We start from the raw sequence: 9,397 nt of genomic DNA on the forward strand, positions 1-9,397 counted from the left end.
ATGTGGCTGTTAGCAGGGTACTTCCACTATAATTTTGTTTAGTGCACAGTAATCATGATAGGTGCCATGCTTCTCCTTGACTAATAAAATAGGTGTTCTATAAGGAGAACTGCTAGGTATATGTGTGTGTGTGTGTGTGTGTGTGTGTGTATATATATATATATATATATGTATGTATGTATGTATGTATGTATGTATGTATGTATGTATGTATGTATGTATGTATATACATATATATGTGTGTGTGTGTGTGTGTATGCGTGTGTAAGAGTGGATACACCACCAATTCATTTTAGACCTTCATTTGGGTATTACTATAGAGACTCCAAGGCCAAGACACCCAATGCACTATTTGGGCTCTACTTAGTATAGCATTTAATTGATTTTAGTTGATGTGGGTCGCACAGCCATTACTTTGCTACAGCTCATGATTTTATTCAAGATAAGTTGTAGTAGGATGTACAGATGGATGGAATGGCTATTGTAGCCAATGCAAAGGCAGATGCTCATGTGACCTACACAGATCTATAGGTCTACCTGGCCTTGTCTTGACAGCCCAAGTTGCCTATCCTTATAGGGTTTTCTATGCTTCAAGATGCTACTACCTTTGTTGCACTATTTTGATAGCTTCCTTTGCTGTCCATGTTGCCCACATGGCAGCTTGCATGTTGCCCATATTTAGCCCTGCCTTGCATCCCAAATATGCCCATATGGCAACTCTTAGTCCGTGATGGTACACCTCCCCCATGTCCTCCTCATTTGGTGTCTCATAGGTGGTGAGGTGCCGTTTTAGCAAAATTGATCTTAAGCTAGTTATCATCAATTTTGTATGGTAGAAGAAGACATATGCAAGATTGCCTTTAGAACTAAAATGGGGCATTATCAATTTTGTTTGGTAGAAGAAGACATATGCAAGATTGCCTTTAGAATGAAAATGGGACTTTAACAATTTTTTTATCAATGAGTTTTGGGTTAAATATTGCGTCAACTACTTTTAGTAGAATGATCATCAACTAGATATTTCTGATTGTGTAGCTATATTCTTTGATGATATTCTGGTGTTTAGTGAGGGTTTAAGAGAACATAAGAAACATTTGGAATCAGTCTTTACACTCTTGAAGGAAACCAATTATATGTTAATCTAGAATCAATCTTTACAATCTTGAAGAAAAACCAATTATATCTTGAATATAATAGTTTCTCTTGAGATCAAATAGAATATTTGGGCAATATGATATTAAGTGGGCATAGAGAAGATAGAATGTATAGATACATGGATGGGGCCCTAAGATATAGATGAGTTGAGATCAATTCTGGGATTATATAGCTTTACTAGAAAGTTTATCATGAACTTTGCAAATATATTGATAGAAATTCTTAGAAAATCTAAACATTTCCATTAGACTCAGTGACAAGGCAAATCTTTGAAGATTCTATGTGACAACTACTTGATTTTTCTAAACTCTTTGTAGTTGTCACTAATGCTTCGGGTTATGGGATTGGAGTGGTCATTATGCAAGATGGAAATCTCATAGAAAATTAAAACCAACGGAGTGTAATTATTGCACATATGCCAAAGAATTGACCACTATTCTTCATGCATTAAGAATATGGAAGCATTACGTGATGGGAGCTCAGTATGCCACCATAACATTGAAAAAATTATATTAATTACTTGTGGGAAAAATAAGAGGGGTGAAAAGGAAGATGGCAAGGCCTTGATTAAACTAAGGGATAAAGGGGTGAGGGAAGGAGATTCAATTAAAGAATAATGGAGATAGGGGGAATTAAAAATGAGCCATGTGAGGTGAGATTGGGGAGGGGGGTCAGGAAGGGGGCATTAAAGAGGAGGGGACATGGAGGGGGATGAGGGACCATTTATAATTTTATATTTATCTTTAGTTGATTCTATAGCTTAGTGGTAGAGCTCGTGTGTGAAATAAAAGATTATGGGTTTGAATCCCCTCTTCATATAATGTACACCCCTCTTAGAGATAAGCTTAAATGATTAATCTATGCATAAAATATGGGTTAATTAGCCTCTGTGGACCCAAAAAAATAGGAATAAGGTTGAGCGAATATGTCCCCATAACATTAATAAATGTATATATAGCATTACCTAATGGGAGCTTAATTCCTTATCAAGGGATAAACGAATTATTAGACATTTTTGGATTTAGCCACTGATATCAAATAGTTGCATCCAATGGGCAACATTTCTACAAAGTTTTTAGCCCACGAATGTGGACTAGCCTAGTGAAGAGAATGTGGTTGTTGATGCTCAAAGAAGTAAACCAAGTATTTAATCACATTACTCCTTTAGAAATTAGCCATTCAAAAATGCTACCATTATGAAATATGGAATAAAATCAAGAATAGCAACTAGGATCCTATGTTAGAATATTCATACAATGATGTATATCACTTTCATTAATAGAAACTATGCATCACTCAAACCTTTAGACAAATAGTGTGCAAATATGGGACAAAGGGTAGTGACTGCTACTTTACAAGGGATATCAAGAGAATTCTATTGGCCTACTATCAAGAAAGATGTGGCAAGATTTGTTTCATAATGCACCACTTGTCAAGAGGTGAAAAGTAAGTTATAAAGGAAAGACTCCTACATTGTTAATGCAATTACCCATTACTACTTGATCTTGGGAGGAAATATCCATGGACTTTATTATAGGTATGCCTACTATTGCAAGTCAATGATATGATATGTACTATAGTGGACTATTTTAGTAATTAAAAAAAAAAAGCCATTACCCATTACTACTTAATCTTGGGAGGAAGTATCCATCGACTTGATTAAAGGTATGCCTACTACTGCAAGTCAATGATATGATATGTACTATAGTAGGCTGTTGTAGTAGGAAAGCATATTTTATTTGATGTAAAAAGAGTTTATTAGCTCAACAAGTAACACATATGTTTATCAAGAAGAACTTTGTACATCATGGCTTGTCAAATTAATAGTGTCTAACTGAGATTCTAAATTTTTAGTAACTTTTGATTGCATTATTTGAGAAATTGGGGACTAGGTTAGACTTCCCCCTAGGCTACCATCTAGAATCTAATGGACGAGCTAAAGTAATAAACAAAGCTATTCTATGTGTTAAAAGCTTATGCAAGAAGTCAACCCAAAACTTGGGATATGTGTATTCATCTCTTACAGTTTGCTTACAATTTATACACTTCATTTGGCAACTGGAAGAGCACCACTTTGATATAATCTATGGGAAATCTATACCCATACCTGTCACTAGATTGAACACCTAGAGTTGATGAATTTACCCACAATATAAGAATATTTTTGAAGAGGGAAACGAATCCATCAACCTTGGTCAAAAGAACTATTTTGAACAAGCCAATAAGAAGAGAAGAAGGTGATTATGACCTTTTGAGGATTGACAAATAAGACTAAAGAATTTCAAAAAATGTCCCATCATCAAAATGGCTTCATGATTCCATGACCCTTTGAAGTTATGCAAAAAATTAATGATCTTACGTATAGGCTCGAGATACTCAATCGTTGGAGAATTCACAAAACAAATTTGACATAGCTTATTGAAACCATTCAAAGAACCTCTACCTACACATCCTATCCATAATGAGGATCCATTGATTGTTGACAAAGAAGAAATAGTTGAGCCTCCTTGCAATGTAGATCATCCATAAATCGCAACTCGAAAAGGAAATGTTTATGTCAAGTATTTGCAAGTTTAAGAACCATCCGAGAGGTGATGCTAATTGGATGCCTAAAAAGTGGTTCTTTTAGGCTTTTCCAAACCTCATTAATTCTTATAATCAAACATGCAATTGAGGTCAATTGTAATCCAAGCAAAGAGGGATGTTATAAAAATTATATTTCTTACATCATTTGCTAGCGATATAAAAGAAAGCTTTCTAGTTGAGAGACACATGGAAAATGATGGCGCATGAGGTGACTAGATCAACACAATTGATGGAAAGATGATAGCCAACTCAAGGGGCAGTCCTTGGCTACTATGCATATACTAACAATGAGGCATTGAGGGTACTAGGGATGGTCTGAGTAGGTCATGCTAATGAGCCATCCAAGCACTAGCCAATCTTGGGTTTTACAGAGTTGTGCCAAGGAGATGAGGCATTAAGGGAATAAGAGACGTTTGACTAGGTTGTAAAAAGAGCCTTAATTGCTAAGCCACCCAATCTCCCACCAATCTTGGGCTTTGTAAAGATAGTAGTGATGAGGAGATGGCACATTGCATGAGAAGAGACTTGATGCACATCTCAACTACTGTCTGATATAGAGCTAGATGCCACCTTGCTAAAGTATGATGGGACCTTCCTTGGCTTCTTGGTCGATTAAAGCTATGGGAAATTGATACTTTGTAAGGGCTTTGGGCTTTGTAGATCTCTCTCTTGTTAGATGACCAAGATATTAAAGAGCTCAATCCTTTGGCTTGAGATCCTTGCATGTTCCCCCAAGCAATGTACTTGCTTAACTAGCTCTAATGGAGTTCAGAGGCCCATGGGCCACAACGCTAGTCTTCTATAGTCACATCAATCTGCAAGAACTTAAGCCAATTAAGATGATTTCCTCAATCTACATTGGCATAGTTCCAAAATAGGAAAGAAAGGGATCCAAAGATGGAGGCCTACGAAAGTAGTTGGTAAACGGAAGAAATGCACTCAATGTATCCTATCTGATAGGATTGACATACATCATCCCAATATTTTTTAGTTCTTGTAAGGTCATAGTAGAACTCTACAATTGCCTCCTCAAGGACACGATCTATTTTCATCCTCTTTGCAACTTCCTCCATGTTTGTAATCACATTCTTTCACTTCTTCAAAAGAAATATACCTTCAAAATCCTTGAAGTCGAAACCGATACAAGAGTTGGTGAAAATGGTGCACATTTTTTTAATATATCCATCAGATGAGCAAAAGTGAACGCTTGTCCCAAATGCAAAGTCTCGGAGAACCTGTTGAACATTGCATCAATGTCCTCATGTGTGTGTCCTACCATCAAGAAGCCCAATTGAACTATATGGAAAATGCGCCTTGCTATAAGAAAAGAAAGGTATGTAAACAAGTATTTGTTTTTGTTCTTAGATCCACAATTATCTAGCTGGAGTAGCAAGTTCTCTGGAAAATTTTTCTATAGTGGCTCAACGATAATACTTCCATCTAAAGAGGGTGGGTTTTTGTGTGCATGTGACAGCAATAAATTCTTGCATGTGGCTACAGGCTACCTACGTGAAATGCTAGTTGGTCATGCAAAGCCATCATAATTTTGAATTTTAATGCAAGGTAATAGACCTATGATACAAGGTGCATCCAAAATCACCAAATTCGATGCCCATTGAAGGGGGAATTGAACTATGGAACAATGACAGCAAGAGATGACCATTGTTGCCAACACGTTGTCTGGATATACTACCAAAGGATTTGTATGATGTCTTGGGTATATCTGAGACTTATAATTCAGATCCCCAAATTAGAGATATTCGAACAGGCTATCTTGTGGATCACAATTTCATACCTCACTTTGTGGATGGTGTGAGCATGAGTTATATCTCTCCGTGAGATTTCAATAAATCAAATCTATTACCTCACATTAAAAAGCTTTGATATGACAATATTATTTCCTTTATAATGTGATTTTGTAACTGTTTGTAGCAAAATTCATGTCATGCAATTATAATTTGCCATAAATTCCATGAGGAGAATTTGTGTCCCTCAATGATGACGGTCTTTATGTATGGAATTCATTGCAATGTGGAAATCCATGAAAGAAAAGGAAAGCTTCATTTTAGAAATATTATTATACATTGACTCTCTCTCTCTCTCTCTCTCTCTCTCATTATTATACCCTTTCTCCTTCCTTCTCACCCTTCCTGTCTCAGCCACCCCTCAGCTACCCCCCTCCAGTCCTCAGCCACTCCTCAGCTACCCCTGCTACCCCTTAGCCACCCCCTCTAGCTATATAGCACTGCTGTGCTTCCTATCTTCACGAATTTTCTACAACGATGCAACTCCTTGGATATTTGATAGTGCCATTGCCCTCCTTTTTCGCATGACCTCCTCCATTTTTCAACTGCTCACCGTTGGTTGGCTTCTCCCTTGATGACTAAAATGCTTGTACAAACTACCTGGCTCCTCTACCCAACTCTTGACTGCTGCGTCCCTTGTTCTCTCATCTTCAGATCATCTTCATGGCCTCCTTGGTGGTTTCCTAGCCAGCTTGTTGAGCGTATATTCTACTTCAGCTTTACAACATCTCGGTTTGATGTTGTCATCTTTGGTAGATAAGGTGGCTTCCAAGCCTCTTTAATGGACACTGTGCTGAGTTGCTATGCAAAACCGATTAATAAATAGTACATTCATTCAATGAACCCCCCTTGGCACTCTCTTGCTTGTCACTTTTTTGTGTTTGCTCTTTTCACCTTTGTTGCTCCTTTCATTGCATGCCCTTCTTTGTACCCTTTTGGTGACTCGAGCTTCTGTTGCTTCTCTTTTCTTGGTGCTTTGCTTCTTACTATTGATTCATGTCGGGTCATTGGAATGTTTTACGGGGTGTCCATGCCCACCATTTTCACATCCCACTCCATTCCCACCTTTCCTTTTAGTATCTCATTCCTCATTCTTAGTATCTCGTTCCTAATTTTTTAAATTAATATCTCATTATTAAGGTTTCTTGGATATGAAAATTGCAATAGGTTTCTCCAAAAGATGTTGCCTGCCCCAGATACCATGCCCAATTCCAGAGATGAAACAAAGAAGATGTACAATGGTTGGGATGGATTATGACACCATCCACGCTTGCACTATTGTTTCATCATGAGTATGGTGATTTGGTTAATTGTCCGGAGTGTAGACCACAGTGCTACAAACAAGGATTTTTAGGGGAGATGGTCCCAGTGAAGGTCTTGAGATGTTGAAATGCAAGTCCATTGCACAACGGATGATGTGGCATGCTACACACCGGTCCACCGATGACACTTTGACAATCCCTACAGATTGTGCTACTTGGAAGCATATATACAACATGTGCTTGGACTTTGCGAGGGAGCCATGCAATTTACATCTTGAGCTTGCAAAATGGATGACGGGAACCCTTTTGGGTTATGCTCGACATCTTGGTCGACATGCCCCATAGTCTTGGTGAACTACAATATCCCGCCATGGCTAACAATAAACAAGGCACATCTCATGCTTGCCCTACTTGGCACCCTTTATTGACGAGCTATAGACCCTATGGAGGGGCGTAGTTGTCTTTGATATATCTAAAGCCCCGAGGTGGGCCACAAACATTTTCATCAGGGGAATTTTGATGTGGACCATGCATGACTATCCAAGATATGGGGAGTGCGTAGGTATGTGCTTGTGCATGCCTATTTACACCTTTATGCTTGATTGTGGTGTGATCTATGCATGTCTAATAACCTACTTATGCATGCATATATGTAGGACTTGAAACACAAGCGTACCATGCTTGTCCTATTTGTGGTCCTTGTTTGAATGCACTGTACTCCAAACATATGAGGAAGATGGTTTGTGAATGCTCAATACCTTCTGGTTGATCATCCTGCACATGAAGGTCAACTTGATCCACCACCGATCCATAGGAAGGCAAGTGACTAGATTCAAGATTGGAGAGATAATCATGAGGAGCCTCCTCCAAGTATGGAATGGTTGTCGATCTTTCATGAGCTTCCATATTGGGGTGATTTACAAATCAATCATCTCTTGGATCCCATGCATATCTTCAAGAATGTGGGGGCTTCTATTTAGACACACTTGGTTGGTGACAAAGACACAAGGGAAGTGCGAGAAAACTTGCAAGAAATGGGTAGGATGCCTCACTTGTGGCTCCAAGAGCGTGTGCATAGAACCCGATACCGTGGTTCTACAAGTCAGGAGGGCGGTTTAGGAACCAAAGATTGTCCTTCTAGAATTGTTCTCTTGAAGGCACCATGGATCATTTCCAAAGAGAGGAGGCAAGGGTCAAGGTGGACATTGCATCTTTTAAGACACCCATGGGACACATGCGTTGCATGAGGGGAGCGTTTACAAAGGACAATAAACTTAGTGGCCTCAAGTCCCATGATTGGCATAGTCTTAGAGGTATTCTACATGTTAGCGTGATTGCTTAGTAGAACTAAGATTGTGATGCTTTCGTGTAAATTATATGATTATGATACATTGTTATAGCTCCTTTGTAGCTTGGGTAGTTTATCCTCCTAATTATAGTGAGAGGATGCCTATAAGAAGATGTTAGAAAAGCTATCTACAAGATCACTTGCATTGTTAGGTATGCTTACTATCATATCAGCTTGATTATATTTCATACAATTTTAAAGGATCGGTAGAAAATATTGAATCTTACATGTGCACATGGAATAGGTGGATCTCAATAAAAGAGATTCTGTAGCAAGCATAGAGAGGGCTAAGGTGGATTCCATGAAGATGTGTGCATTCTTGAGAAGCACTTCCCCTCAAGCAATATGACGACTCAGGTGCACTTGCTTGTACACATCGTTGATGAGGTTGCCATTGCAAGAACCGTTCATCGTCATTGGATGTTTTCCTTGAATGGTTTATGAAAACTTTGAAGGGATTTGTAAGGTAAAGAGCTAGACCCAAAGCAAGCATGACGGAGGGATGGCTTGTGCAAAAGTCATTAGTATACATCATGGAGTTTCTTGCATCCATGGATCCTGATATGCCACATGCTTGGAACATCAAGGATGATGTTCGTGTCATTGCCGAGGTTCCCCAAGGTAAAGGGTTTGAAAGAAAGATGAGAGAAGAGCAAAGAGAGAAATTCAATAGCTTTTCTATCCTCAATAGTCCCAAGATGCAAAAATGGGTGGAGAGATATGAAGAGGCCAAAGAAAAAAGAATAAATGAGAGGACGAGATTTAGTGTATCTACTGGTACAAGAATTTAATTTCAAAATCATGGTAAGAAAAGGAGCTCAGCATTTCATTGCCGATCAACTCTACCAAAGTGAGAGATATGCAGTATCAGGATATGAGGTTCTCTCTTGGAACTCAGTCGTTTGGAACTCGGGATATGACTCTGCCAGAGAGAGAGAGATGTAGCACCAAGATATGAGGTTCTCTTGGAACTCAGTCATTGCCAGCTTTGCAATCCTTTCATTCTTCTATAATGACAGATGTGATGGATGATCCCTTACTTTTGAAAGTTCTGCAATCAAAAAGTGGTTTGTAGATGGGCATACTATGTGCCTAGTGAGGTCTCTGGAGTTGCACGACACATATTAACCAAACATGAGTCTCAAGTGGAGCTCAAGTGATCTATGGACGAAACAACCATGGCACCAAGACTTATCAATGAGGATGAAGAGTTAGTGATAGCAGCTTTAGATGAGCTTTAC

This window comes from Dipteris shenzhenensis, chromosome 20 (assembly GCF_047967505.1).
Source record: "Dipteris shenzhenensis isolate YYH24624 ecotype China chromosome 20, Dip_SZ_1.0, whole genome shotgun sequence".
NCBI classification, from domain to species: domain Eukaryota; kingdom Viridiplantae; phylum Streptophyta; class Polypodiopsida; order Gleicheniales; family Dipteridaceae; genus Dipteris; species Dipteris shenzhenensis.